The 14,323-nt window shown below is 37.7% G+C and overlaps 1 long non-coding RNA gene across 6 annotated transcripts in view; it reads right to left on the bottom strand.

The window, feature by feature from the left end:
• Positions 1-14,323, bottom strand: part of LOC126170775 (uncharacterized) — a 296,049-nt gene that overhangs the window by 187,214 nt on the left and 94,512 nt on the right. The window contains exon 1 of one of the 6 annotated variants that reach the window (XR_007535467.1): positions 8,254-8,516. The exons of 4 other annotated variants lie outside the window; for them this stretch is intronic. This is a non-coding gene — a long non-coding RNA (uncharacterized LOC126170775). Of the gene's footprint in view, positions 1-196; positions 402-8,253; positions 8,517-14,323 lie in introns of those variants that run through there. One more of the 6 variants, XR_007535469.1, reaches the window with a different exon arrangement.

The following is a 14,323-nucleotide window of genomic DNA, read 5'->3' as shown; positions in this document are numbered from 1 at the left end:
TGCCATACATAGCGTGTCAACTGCACCAATACCTAGTCCTTCATTTACATTCTAATCTCCAACATGCTACCAGCTCACACAAGGGACATCCACGGATTAAGAATTGCCTGGGCAATGGGAATCTCCACCTCATACACTTTAAACTCCATTCTAACAAAATACTCTCTTTTCAGTGATTTCAGCTCATACACATCACCTACAATCCAAATATTTTGAGAATCAACCTATAAACCCTTATCAACTATCCTAATTTTTAGGGGATCAATCTACAGGGGGAACAAAATTTCTTTCATAACAATCAAACCAACATCCATTTTTTCTCTTTTTTACTTTCCATACTCGCTCTAAATTCTCTCATCCTCGCTACCTCATCCAAAGTGAATTATTATTTGATTGGTCTTCTATTCCTACATCTCTCTACCAATTTCAAAGGATATTTTACTCTCTGGGACAATACATATTCACCTCTATGGAATATCATTTCGTCAAGTCACACACAGTACTAAATCACCATATCACTAACTGTCCAAACTCAAATTTGTAGGCAGGACGTACAGGGGCAACAATAGTTCACAAACCATTCACCACCAAACTCTATTTGTCAGCAATTCGCCTTCACTTCATCACACCTCTTTACTACCACACCTCATTCCTACCTTTTTTACATGTTCTCTGGGGTATTGTTTTATATCCTCATCTAAACATCAACCTCTACACTGACACAACATTTTTTTACCTTCTCTGCAACATTCTTCAACCTTCTATTATACCACCTGTACAAAATTTAACATCAACTTCACCTCACTCCAGTTTTCAACTCTACTTCAAACCAGACACCATTGGTTACTCCATGCTTTCGTAAACCAGAACATCACTACTTCATTACCTTCATCATTTCTAATTACCACATTATTCCAATTTCATAAACCTCCAAGTCACACACATACCAACTACTTCGTACACACTCTCTCATATGTTACATGTCTCCACTATATAACTTCCTCTCGTATTCTAAATATTGAGGGACTGTACTTCCTACACCTTTCTACCTCCATAACACATCTCAAAGGGTTACCAACATCAAGTTTCACCTTCATCATCTACATTTTCAATATTTCCTGTTCTCAACATCAGTACAACTCATTTGCCTAATAGGGATACCAATAAAACTTCTTATCCCGTCACACACAAATACTTCCTCACTATCATTATTCTCCACCACACAAACTGAAATAATTAATTCTATGGCTTGGGAAAGGGCCACGTCCTCACACACACACACCTCCATCCTAAATTTCACCTCACATCAGGTATCTACATCATTTCGACACACATCGTAAATTAGCATAATTTCTTAATGTTGGATTTGCGTGGGAGCTTCTCGTTCCAAACAACAATCAGAATCTATACCTCAATGGGAACGGCCATCAATTACACTTTCTGTACAGCTTACATATAGCGCAACTTTTACTACAACAACAGACTTCCCTTTTCTCTCTACATCTCCAATAGGGCCTTCGAACACCTTCTACTCTCTTCCTAATTGAAACAATCAGGGGTCTTACTCTCATCACCTGGCTCATACAAAACTCCAAAACCTCAATAATGCAACTCTCACAATCATATTTTATAACAGGTCTCAAACATTACCAACTTGCTAGTCATTGTTTCTTACATCTATACACTCCAACCACACCTATGTTCAATCACCTCTAAGAACTCTTGAGACTCATTCTCACTTTACTTAAACCTATGCCTTCTTCAACACATCATGACTCACTCTACACTTGTATATACAACCTTCAGTCAGACTTCCTTCTTTTCACAGGGCACATGCCATTAATTCGCAAACAATTATTATAAATCATCCACATTTCTGCTCAACTCAGGTCTCCCCTACTCTGGCATACATAGCGTGTCAACTGCACCAATACCTAGTCCTTCATTTACATTCTAATCTCCAACATGCTACCAGCTCACACAAGGGACATCCACGGATTAGGAATTGCCTGGGCAATGGGAATCTCCACCTCATACACTTTAAACTCCATTCTCACAAAATACTCTCTTTTCAGTGATTTCAGCTCAATCACATCACCTACATTCCAAATATTTTGAGAATCAACCTATAAACCCTTATCAAATATCCTAATTTTTAGGGGATCAATCTACAGGGGGAACAAAATTTCTTTCATAACAATCAAACCAACATCCATTTTTTCTCTTTTTTACTTTCCATACTCGCTCTAAATTCTCTCATCCTCGCTACCTCATCCAAAGTGAATTATTATTTGATTGGTCTTCTATTCGTACATCTCTCTACCAATTTCAAAGGATATTTTACTCTCTGGGCAATACATATTCACCTCTATGGAATATCATTTCGTCAAGTCACACACAGTACTAAATCACCATATCACTAACTGTCCAAACTCAAATTTGTAGGCAGGACGTACAGGGGCAACAATAGTTCACAAACCATTCACCACCAAACTCTATTTGTCAGCAATTCGCCTTCACTTCATCACACCTCTTTACTACCACACCTCATTCCTACCTTTTTTACATGTTCTCTGGGGTATTGTTTTATATCCTCATCTAAACATCAACCTCTACACTGACACAACATTTTTTTACCTTCTCTGCAACATTCTTCAACCTTCTATTATACCACCTGTACAAAATTTAACATCAACTTCACCTCACTCAAGTTTTCAACTCTACTTCAAACCAGACACCTACGGTTACTCCATGCTTTCGTAAACCAGAACATCACTACTTCATTACCTTCATCATTTCTGATTACCACATTATTCCAATTTCATAAACCTCCAAGTCACACACATACCAACTACTTCGTACACACTCTCTCATATGTTACATGTCTCCACTATATAACTTCCTCTCGTATTCTAAATATTGAGGGACTGTACTTCCTACACCTTTCTACCTCCATAACACATCTCAAAGGGTAAATTCTTTTACACTAAGCCACAACAAACAAATTAACCTGACACAATTAAACCTTATTTCTAATCTTACCAATAACCAAGGGTCGCTCAGTGCATCTTTATTTACTAGTCTTCACTGTATTTCACTTTACAATAGCTAATAACTTCTCCATAATTTGACTCCTTATAACTTCTACAAATTTTAATACTAACACCATCACACTCCTGAAAGCCACTCTCCATTACCAACATCAAGTTTCACCTTCATCATCTACATTTTCAATATTTCCTGTTCTCAACATCAGTACAACTCATTTGCCTAATAGGGATACCAATAAAACTTCTTATCCTGTCACACACAAATACTAGCTCACTATCATTATTCTCCACCACACAAACTGAAATAATTAATTCTATGGCTTGGGAAAGGGCCACGTCCTCACACACACACACCTCCATCCTAAATTTCACCTCACATCAGGTATCTACATCATTTCGAAACACATCATAAATTAGCATAATTTCTTAATGTTGGATTGGATTTGCGTGGGAGCTTCTCGTTCCAAACAACAATCAGAATCTATACCTCAATGGGAACGGCCATCAATTACACTTTCTGTACAGCTTACATATACCGCAACTTTTACTACAACAACAGACTTCCCTTTTCTCTCTACATCTCCAATAGGGCCTTCGAACACCTTCTACTCTCTTCCTAATTTAAACAGTCAGGGGTCTTACTCTCATCACCTGGCTCATACAAAACTCCAAAACCTCAATAATGCAACTCTCACAATCATATTTTATAACAGGTCTCAAACATTACCAACTTGCTAGTCATTGTTTCTTACATCTATACACTCCAACCACACCTATGTTCAATCACCTCTAAGAACTCTTGAGACTCATTCTCACTTTACTTAAACCTATGCCTTCTTCAACACATCATGACTCACTCTACACTTGTATATACTACCTTCAGTCAGACTTCCTTCTTTTCACAGGGCACATGCCATTAATTCGCAAACAATTATTATAAATCATCCACATTTCTGCTCAACTCAAGTCTCCCCTACTCTGGCATACATAGCGTGTCAACTGCACCAATACCTAGTCCTTCATTTACATTCTAATCTCCAACATGCTACCAGCTCACACAAGGGACATCCACGGATTAGGAATTGCCTGGGCAATGGGAATCTCCACCTCATACACTTTAAACTCCATTCTCACAAAATACTCTCTTTTCAGTGATTTCAGCTCAATCACATCACCTACATTCCAAATATTTTGAGAATCAACCTATAAACCCTTATCAAATATCCTAATTTTTAGGGGATCAATCTACAGGGGGAACAAAATTTCTTTCATAACAATCAAACCAACATCCATTTTTTCTCTTTTTTACTTTCCATACTCGCTCTAAATTCTCTCATCCTCGCTACCTCATCCAAAGTGAATTATTATTTGATTGGTCTTCTATTCGTACATCTCTCTACCAATTTCAAAGGATATTTTACTCTCTGGGCAATACATATTCACCTCTATGGAATATCATTTCGTCAAGTCACACACAGTACTAAATCACCATATCACTAACTGTCCAAACTCAAATTTGTAGGCAGGACGTACAGGGGCAACAATAGTTCACAAACCATTCACCACCAAACTCTATTTGTCAGCAATTCGCCTTCACTTCATCACACCTCTTTACTACCACACCTCATTCCTACCTTTTTTACATGTTCTCTGGGGTATTGTTTTATATCCTCATCTAAACATCAACCTCTACACTGACACAACATTATTTTACCTTCTCTGCAACATTCTTCAACCTTCTATTATACCACCTGTACAAAATTTAACATCAACTTCACCTCACTCAAGTTTTCAACTCTACTTCAAACCAGACACCATCGGTTACTCCATGCTTTCGTAAACCAGAACATCACTACTTCATTACCTTCATCATTTCTGATTACCACATTATTCCAATTTCATAAACCTCCAAGTCACACACATACCAACTACTTCGTACACACTCTCTCATATGTTACATGTCTCCACTATATAACTTCCTCTCGTATTCTAAATATTGAGGGACTGTACTTCCTACACCTTTCTACCTCCATAACACATCTCAAAGGGTAAATTCTTTTACACTAAGCCACAACAAACAAAATAACCTGACACAATTAAACCTTATTTCTAATCTTACCAATAACCAAGGGTCGCTCAGTGCATCTTTATTTACTAGTCTTCACTGTATTTCACTTTACAATAGCTAATAACTTCTCCATAATTTGACTCCTTATAACTTCTACAAATTTTAATACTAACACCATCACACTCCTGAAAGCCACTCTCCATTACCAACATCAAGTTTCACCTTCATCATCTACATTTTCAATATTTCCTGTTCTCAACATCAGTACAACTCATTTGCCTAATAGGGATACCAATAAAACTTCTTATCCCGTCACACACAAATACTTCCTCACTATCATTATTCTCCACCACACAAACTGAAATAATTAATTCTATGGCTTGGGAAAGGGCCACGTCCTCACACACACACACCTCCATCCTAAATTTCACCTCACATCAGGTATCTACATCATTTCTAAACACATCATAAATTAGCATAATTTCTTAATGTTGGATTGGATTTGCGTGGGAGCTTCTCGTTCCAAACAACAATCAGAATCTATACCTCAATGGGAACGGCCATCAATTACACTTTCTGTACAGCTTACATATACCGCAACTTTTACTACAACAACAGACTTCCCTTTTCTCTCTACATCTCCAATAGGGCCTTCGAACACCTTCTACTCTCTTCCTAATTTAAACAGTCAGGGGTCTTACTCTCATCACCTGGCTCATACAAAACTCCAAAACCTCAATAATGCAACTCTCACAATCATATTTTATAACAGGTCTCAAACATTACCAACTTGCTAGTCATTGTTTCTTACATCTATACACTCCAACCACACCTATGTTCAATCACCTCTAAGAACTCTTGAGACTCATTCTCACTTTACTTAAACCTATGCCTTCTTCAACACATCATGACTCACTCTACACTTGTATATACTACCTTCAGTCAGACTTCCTTCTTTTCACAGGGCACATGCCATTAATTCGCAAACAATTATTATAAATCATCCACATTTCTGCTCAACTCAGGTCTCCCCTACTCTGGCATACATAGCGTGTCAACTGCACCAATACCTAGTCCTTCATTTACATTCTAATCTCCAACATGCTACCAGCTCACACAAGGGACATCCACGGATTAGGAATTGCCTGGGCAATGGGAATCTCCACCTCTTACACTTTAAACTCCATTCTCACAAAATACTCTCTTTTCAGTGATTTCAGCTCAATCACATCACCTACATTCCAAATATTTTGAGAATCAACCTATAAACCCTTATCAAATATCCTAATTTTTAGGGGATCAATCTACAGGGGGAACAAAATTTCTTTCATAACAATCAAACCAACATCCATTTTTTCTCTTTTTTACTTTCCATACTCGCTCTAAATTCTCTCATCCTCGCTACCTCATCCAAAGTGAATTATTATTTGATTGGTCTTCTATTCGTACATCTCTCTACCAATTTCAAAGGATATTTTACTCTCTGGGCAATACATATTCACCTCTATGGAATATCATTTCGTCAAGTCACACACAGTACTAAATCACCATATCACTAACTGTCCAAACTCAAATTTGTAGGCAGGACGTACAGGGGCAACAATAGTTCACAAACCATTCACCACCAAACTCTATTTGTCAGCAATTCGCCTTCACTTCATCACACCTCTTTACTACCACACCTCATTCCTACCTTTTTTACATGTTCTCTGGGGTATTGTTTTATATCCTCATCTAAACATCAACCTCTACACTGACACAACATTTTTTTACCTTCTCTGCAACATTCTTCAACCTTCTATTATACCACCTGTACAAAATTTAACATCAACTTCACCTCACTCAAGTTTTCAACTCTACTTCAAACCAGACACCATTGGTTACTCCATGCTTTCGTAAACCAGAACATCACTACTTCATTACCTTCATCATTTCTAATTACCACATTATTCCAATTTCATAAACCTCCAAGTCACACACATACCAACTACTTCGTACACACTCTCTCATATGTTACATGTCTCCACTATATAACTTCCTCTCGTATTCTAAATATTGAGGGACTGTACTTCCTACACCTTTCTACCTCCATAACACATCTCAAAGGGTTACCAACATCAAGTTTCACCTTCATCATCTACATTTTCAATATTTCCTGTTCTCAACATCAGTACAACTCATTTGCCTAATAGGGATACCAATAAAACTTCTTATCCCGTCACACACAAATACTTCCTCACTATCATTATTCTCCACCACACAAACTGAAATAATTAATTCTATGGCTTGGGAAAGGGCCACGTCCTCACACACACACACCTCCATCCTAAATTTCACCTCACATCAGGTATCTACATCATTTCGACACACATCGTAAATTAGCATAATTTCTTAATGTTGGATTTGCGTGGGAGCTTCTCGTTCCAAACAACAATCAGAATCTATACCTCAATGGGAACGGCCATCAATTACACTTTCTGTACAGCTTACATATAGCGCAACTTTTACTACAACAACAGACTTCCCTTTTCTCTCTACATCTCCAATAGGGCCTTCGAACACCTTCTACTCTCTTCCTAATTGAAACAATCAGGGGTCTTACTCTCATCACCTGGCTCATACAAAACTCCAAAACCTCAATAATGCAACTCTCACAATCATATTTTATAACAGGTCTCAAACATTACCAACTTGCTAGTCATTGTTTCTTACATCTATACACTCCAACCACACCTATGTTCAATCACCTCTAAGAACTCTTGAGACTCATTCTCACTTTACTTAAACCTATGCCTTCTTCAACACATCATGACTCACTCTACACTTGTATATACTACCTTCAGTCAGACTTCCTTCTTTTCACAGGGCACATACCATTAATTCGCAAACAATTATTATAAATCATCCACATTTCTGCTCAACTCAGGTCTCCCCTACTCTGCCATACATAGCGTGTCAACTGCACCAATACCTAGTCCTTCATTTACATTCTAATCTCCAACATGCTACCAGCTCACACAAGGGACATCCACGGATTAAGAATTGCCTGGGCAATGGGAATCTCCACCTCATACACTTTAAACTCCATTCTAACAAAATACTCTCTTTTCAGTGATTTCAGCTCATACACATCACCTACAATCCAAATATTTTGAGAATCAACCTATAAACCCTTATCAACTATCCTAATTTTTAGGGGATCAATCTACAGGGGGAACAAAATTTCTTTCATAACAATCAAACCAACATCCATTTTTTCTCTTTTTTACTTTCCATACTCGCTCTAAATTCTCTCATCCTCGCTACCTCATCCAAAGTGAATTATTATTTGATTGGTCTTCTATTCGTACATCTCTCTACCAATTTCAAAGGATATTTTACTCTCTGGGACAATACATATTCACCCCTATGGAATATCATTTCGTCAAGTCACACACAGTACTAAATCACCATATCACTAACTGTCCAAACTCAAATTTGTAGGCAGGACGTACAGGGGCAACAATAGTTCACAAACCATTCACCACCAAACTCTATTTGTCAGCAATTCGCCTTCACTTCATCACACCTCTTTACTACCACACCTCATTCCTACCTTTTTTACATGTTCTCTGGGGTATTGTTTTATATCCTCATCTAAACATCAACCTCTACACTGACACAACATTTTTTTACCTTCTCTGCAACATTCTTCAACCTTCTATTATACCACCTGTACAAAATTTAACATCAACTTCACCTCACTCAAGTTTTCAACTCTACTTCAAACCAGACACCATTGGTTACTCCATGCTTTCGTAAACCAGAACATCACTACTTCATTACCTTCATCATTTCTAATTACCACATTATTCCAATTTCATAAACCTCCAAGTCACACACATACCAACTACTTCGTACACACTCTCTCATATGTTACATGTCTCCACTATATAACTTCCTCTCGTATTCTAAATATTGAGGGACTGTACTTCCTACACCTTTCTACCTCCATAACACATCTCAAAGGGTTACCAACATCAAGTTTCACCTTCATCATCTACATTTTCAATATTTCCTGTTCTCAACATCAGTACAACTCATTTGCCTAATAGGGATACCAATAAAACTTCTTATCCCGTCACACACAAATACTTCCTCACTATCATTATTCTCCACCACACAAACTGAAATAATTAATTCTATGGCTTGGGAAAGGGCCACGTCCTCACACACACACACCTCCATCCTAAATTTCACCTCACATCAGGTATCTACATCATTTCGACACACATCGTAAATTAGCATAATTTCTTAATGTTGGATTTGCGTGGGAGCTTCTCGTTCCAAACAACAATCAGAATCTATACCTCAATGGGAACGGCCATCAATTACACTTTCTGTACAGCTTACATATAGCGCAACTTTTACTACAACAACAGACTTCCCTTTTCTCTCTACATCTCCAATAGGGCCTTCGAACACCTTCTACTCTCTTCCTAATTGAAACAATCAGGGGTCTTACTCTCATCACCTGGTTCTTACAAAACTCCAAAACCTCAATAATGCAACTCTCACAATCATATTTTATAACAGGTCTCAAACATTACCAACTTGCTAGTCATTGTTTCTTACATCTATACACTCCAACCACACCTATGTTCAATCACCTCTAAGAACTCTTGAGACTCATTCTCACTTTACTTAAACCTATGCCTTCTTCAACACATCATGACTCACTCTACACTTGTATATACTACCTTCAGTCAGACTTCCTTCTTTTCACGGGGCACATACCATTAATTCGCAAACAATTATTATAAATCATCCACATTTCTGCTCAACTCAGGTCTCCTCCTACTCTGCCATACATAGCGTGTCAACTGCACCAATACCTAGTCCTTCATTTACATTCTAATCTCCAACATGCTACCAGCTCACACAAGGGACATCCAAGGATTAAGAATTGCCTGGGCAATGGGAATCTCCACCTCATACACTTTAAACTCCATTCTCACAAAATACTCTCTTTTCAGTGATTTCAGCTCATACACATCACCTACATTCCAAATATTTTGAGAATCAAACTATAAACCCTTATCAACTATCCTAATTTTTAGGGGATCAATCTACAGGGGGACCAAATTTCTGTCATAACAATCAAACCATCATCCATTTTTTCTCTTTTTACTTTCCATACTCGCTCTAAATTCTCTCATCCTCGCTACCTCATCCAAAGTGAATTATTATTTGATTGGTCTTCTATTCGTACATCTCTCTACCAATTTCAAAGGATATTTTACTCTCTGGGACAATACATATTCACCTCCATGGAATATCATTTCGTCAAGTCACACACAGTACTAAATTACCATATCACTAACTGTCCAAACTCAATTTTGTAGGCAGGATGTACAGGGGCAACAATAGTTCACAAACCATTCACCACCAAACTCTATTTGTCAGCAATTCGCCTTCACTTCATCACACCTCTTTACTACCACCCTTCATTCCTACATTTTTTACATGTTCTCTGGGGTATTGTTTTATATCCTCATCTAAACATCAACCTCTACACTGACACAACATTTTTTTACCTTCTCTCCAACATTCTTCAACCTTCTATTATACCACCTGTACAAAATTTAACATCAACTTCACCTCACTCAACTTTTCAACTCTACTTCAAACCAGACACCATCGGTTACTCCATGCTTTCGTAAACCAGAACATCACTACTTCATTACCTTCATCATTTCTAATTACCACATTATTCCAATTTCATAATCCTCCAAGTCACACACATACCAACTACTTCGTACACACTCTCTCATATGTTACATGTCTCCACTATATAACTTCCTCTCGTATTCTAAATATTGAGGGACTGTACTTCCTACACCTTTCTACCTCCATAACACATCTCAAAGGGTAAATTCTTTTACACTAAGCCACAACAAACAAAATAACCTGACACAATATAAACCTTATTTCTAATCTTACCAATAACCAAGGGTCGCTCAGTGCCTCTTTATTTACTAGTCTTCACTGTATTTCACTTTACAATAGCTAATAACTTCTCCATAATTTGATTCCTTATAACTTCTACAAATTTTAATACTAACACCATCACACTCCTGAAAGCCACTCTCCATTACCAACATCAAGTTTCACTTTCATCATCTACATTTTCAATATTTCCTGTTCTCAACATCAGTACAACTCATTTGCCTAATAGGGATACCAATAAAACTTCTTATCCCGTCACACACAAATACTTCCTCACTATCATTATTCTACACCACACAAATTGAAATAATTAATTCTATGGCTTGGGAAAGGGCCACGTCCTCACACACACACACCTCCATCCTAAATTTCACCTCACATCAGGTATCTACATCATTTCGACACACATCGTAAATTAGCATAATTTCTTAATGTTGGATTTGCGTGGGAGCTTCTCGTTCCAAACAACAATCAGAATCTATACCTCAATGGGAACGGCCATCAATTACACTTTCTGTACAGCTTACATAAACCGCAACCTTTACTACAACAACAGACTTTCCTTTTCTCTCTACATCTCCAATAGGGTTTTCGAACACCTTCTACTCTCTTCCTAATTTAAACAGTCAGGGGTCTTACTCTCATCACCTGGCTCATACAAAACTCCAAAACCTCAATAATGCAACTCTCACAATCATATTTTATAACAGGTCTCAAACATTACCAACTTGCTAGTCATTGTTTCTTACATCTATACACTCCAACCACACCTATGTTCAATCACCTCTAAGACCTCTTGGGACTCATTCTCACTTTACTTAAACCTATGCCTTCTTCAACACATCATGACTCACTCTACACTTGTATATACTACCTTCAGTCAGACTTCCTTCTTTTCACAGGGCACCTACCATTAATTCGCAAACAATTACTATAAATCATCCACATTTCTGCTCAACTCAGGTCTCCTCCTACTCTGCCATACACAGCGTGTCAATTGCACCAATACCTAGTCCTTCATTTACATTCTAATCTCCAACATGCTACCAGCTCACATAAGGGACATCCAAGGATTAAGAATTGCCTGGGCAATGGGAATCTCCACCTCATACACTTTAAACTCCATTCTCACAAAATACTCTCTTTTCAGTGATTTCAGCTCATACACATCACCTACATTCCAAATATTTTGAGAATCAAACTATCAACCCTTATCAACTATCCTAATTTTTAGGGGATCAATCTACAGGGGGAACAAAATTTCTTACATAACAATCGAACCAACATCCATTTTTTCTCTTTTTTACTTTCCATACTCACATTAAATTCTCTCATCCTCGCTACCTCATCCAAAGTGAATTATTATTTGATGGGTCTTCTATTCGTACATCTCTCTACCAATTTCAAAGGATATTTTACTCTCTGGGACAATACATTTTCACCTCTATGGACTATCATTTCGTCAAGTCACACACACTACTAAATCATCATATCACTATCTGTCCAAACTCAATTTTGTAGGCAGGACGTACAGGGGCAACAATAGTTCACAAACCATTCACCACCTAACTCTATTTGTCAGCAATTCGCCTTCACTTCATCACACCTCTTTACTACCACACCTCATTCCTACCTTTTTTACATGTTCTCTGGGGTATTGTTTTATATCCTCATCTAAACATCAACCTCTACACTGACACAACATTTTTTTACCTTCTCTGCAACATTTTTCAACCTTCTATTATACCACCTGTACAAAATTTAACATCAACTTCACCTCACTCAAGTTTACAACTCTACTTCAAAACAGACACCTACGGCTACACCATGCTTTCGTAAACCAGAACATCACTACTTCAGTACCTTCATCATTTCTAATTACCACATTATTCCAATTTCATAAACCTCCAAGTCACACACATACCAACTACATCGTACACACTCTCTCATATGTTACATGTCTCCACTATATAACTTCCTCTCATATTCTAAATATTGAGCGACTGTACTTCCTACACCTTTCTACCTCCATAACACGTCTCAAAGGGTAAATTCTTTTACACTAAGCTACAACTAACAAAATAACCTGACACAATATAAACCTTACTTCTAATCTTACCAATAACCAAGGGTCGCTCAGTGCCTCTTTATTTACTAGTCTTCACTGTATTTCACTTTACAATAGCTAATAACCTCTCCACAATTTGACTCCTTATAACTTCTACAAATTTTAATACTAACACCATCACACTCCTGAAAGCCACTCTCCATTACCAACATCAAGTTTCACCTTCATCATCTACATTTTCAATATTTCCTGTTCTCAACATCAGTACAACTCATTTGCCTAATAGGGATACCAATAAAACTTCTTATCCCGTCACACACAAATACTTCCTCACTATCATTATTCTCCACCACACAAACTGAAACAATTAATTCTATGGCTTGGGAAAGGGCCACGTCCTCACACACACACACCTCCATCCTAAATTTCACCTCACATCAGGTATCTACATCATTTCGACACACATCATAAATTAGCATAATTTCTTAATGTTGGATTTGCGTGGGAGCTTCTCGTTCCAAACAACAATCAGAATCTATACCTCAATGGGAACGGCCATCAATTACACTTTCTGTACAGCTTACATATACCGCAACTTTTACTACAACAACAGACTTTCCTTTTCTCTCTACATCTCCAATAGGGCCTTCGAACACCTTCTACTCTCTTCCTAATTTAAACAGTCAGGGGTCTTACTCTCATCACCTGGCACATACAAAACTCCAAAACCTCAATAATGCAACTCTCACAATCATATTTTATAACAGGTCTCAAACATTACCAACTTGCTAGTCATTGTTTCTTACATCTATACACTCCAACCACACCTATGTTCAATCACCTCTAACAACTCTTGAGACTCATTCTCACTTTACTTAAACCTATGCCTTCTTCAACACATCATGACTCACTCTACACTTGTATATACTACCTTCAGTAAGACTTCCTTCTTTTCACAGGGCACATACCATTAATTCGCAAACAATTATTATAAATCATCCACATTTCTGCTCAACTCAGGTCTCCTCCTACTCTGCTATACATAGCGTGTCAACTGCACCAATACCTAGTCCTTCATTTACATTCTAATCTCCAACATGCTACCAGCTCACACTAGGGACATCCAAGGATTAAGAATTGCCTGGGCAA

This window comes from Schistocerca cancellata, chromosome 1, assembly GCF_023864275.1.
Source record: "Schistocerca cancellata isolate TAMUIC-IGC-003103 chromosome 1, iqSchCanc2.1, whole genome shotgun sequence".
NCBI lineage: Eukaryota > Metazoa > Arthropoda > Insecta > Orthoptera > Acrididae > Schistocerca > Schistocerca cancellata.
Note: the sequence above shows the minus strand (reverse complement) of the source record. Positions and strands in the feature narration are given on the sequence as shown.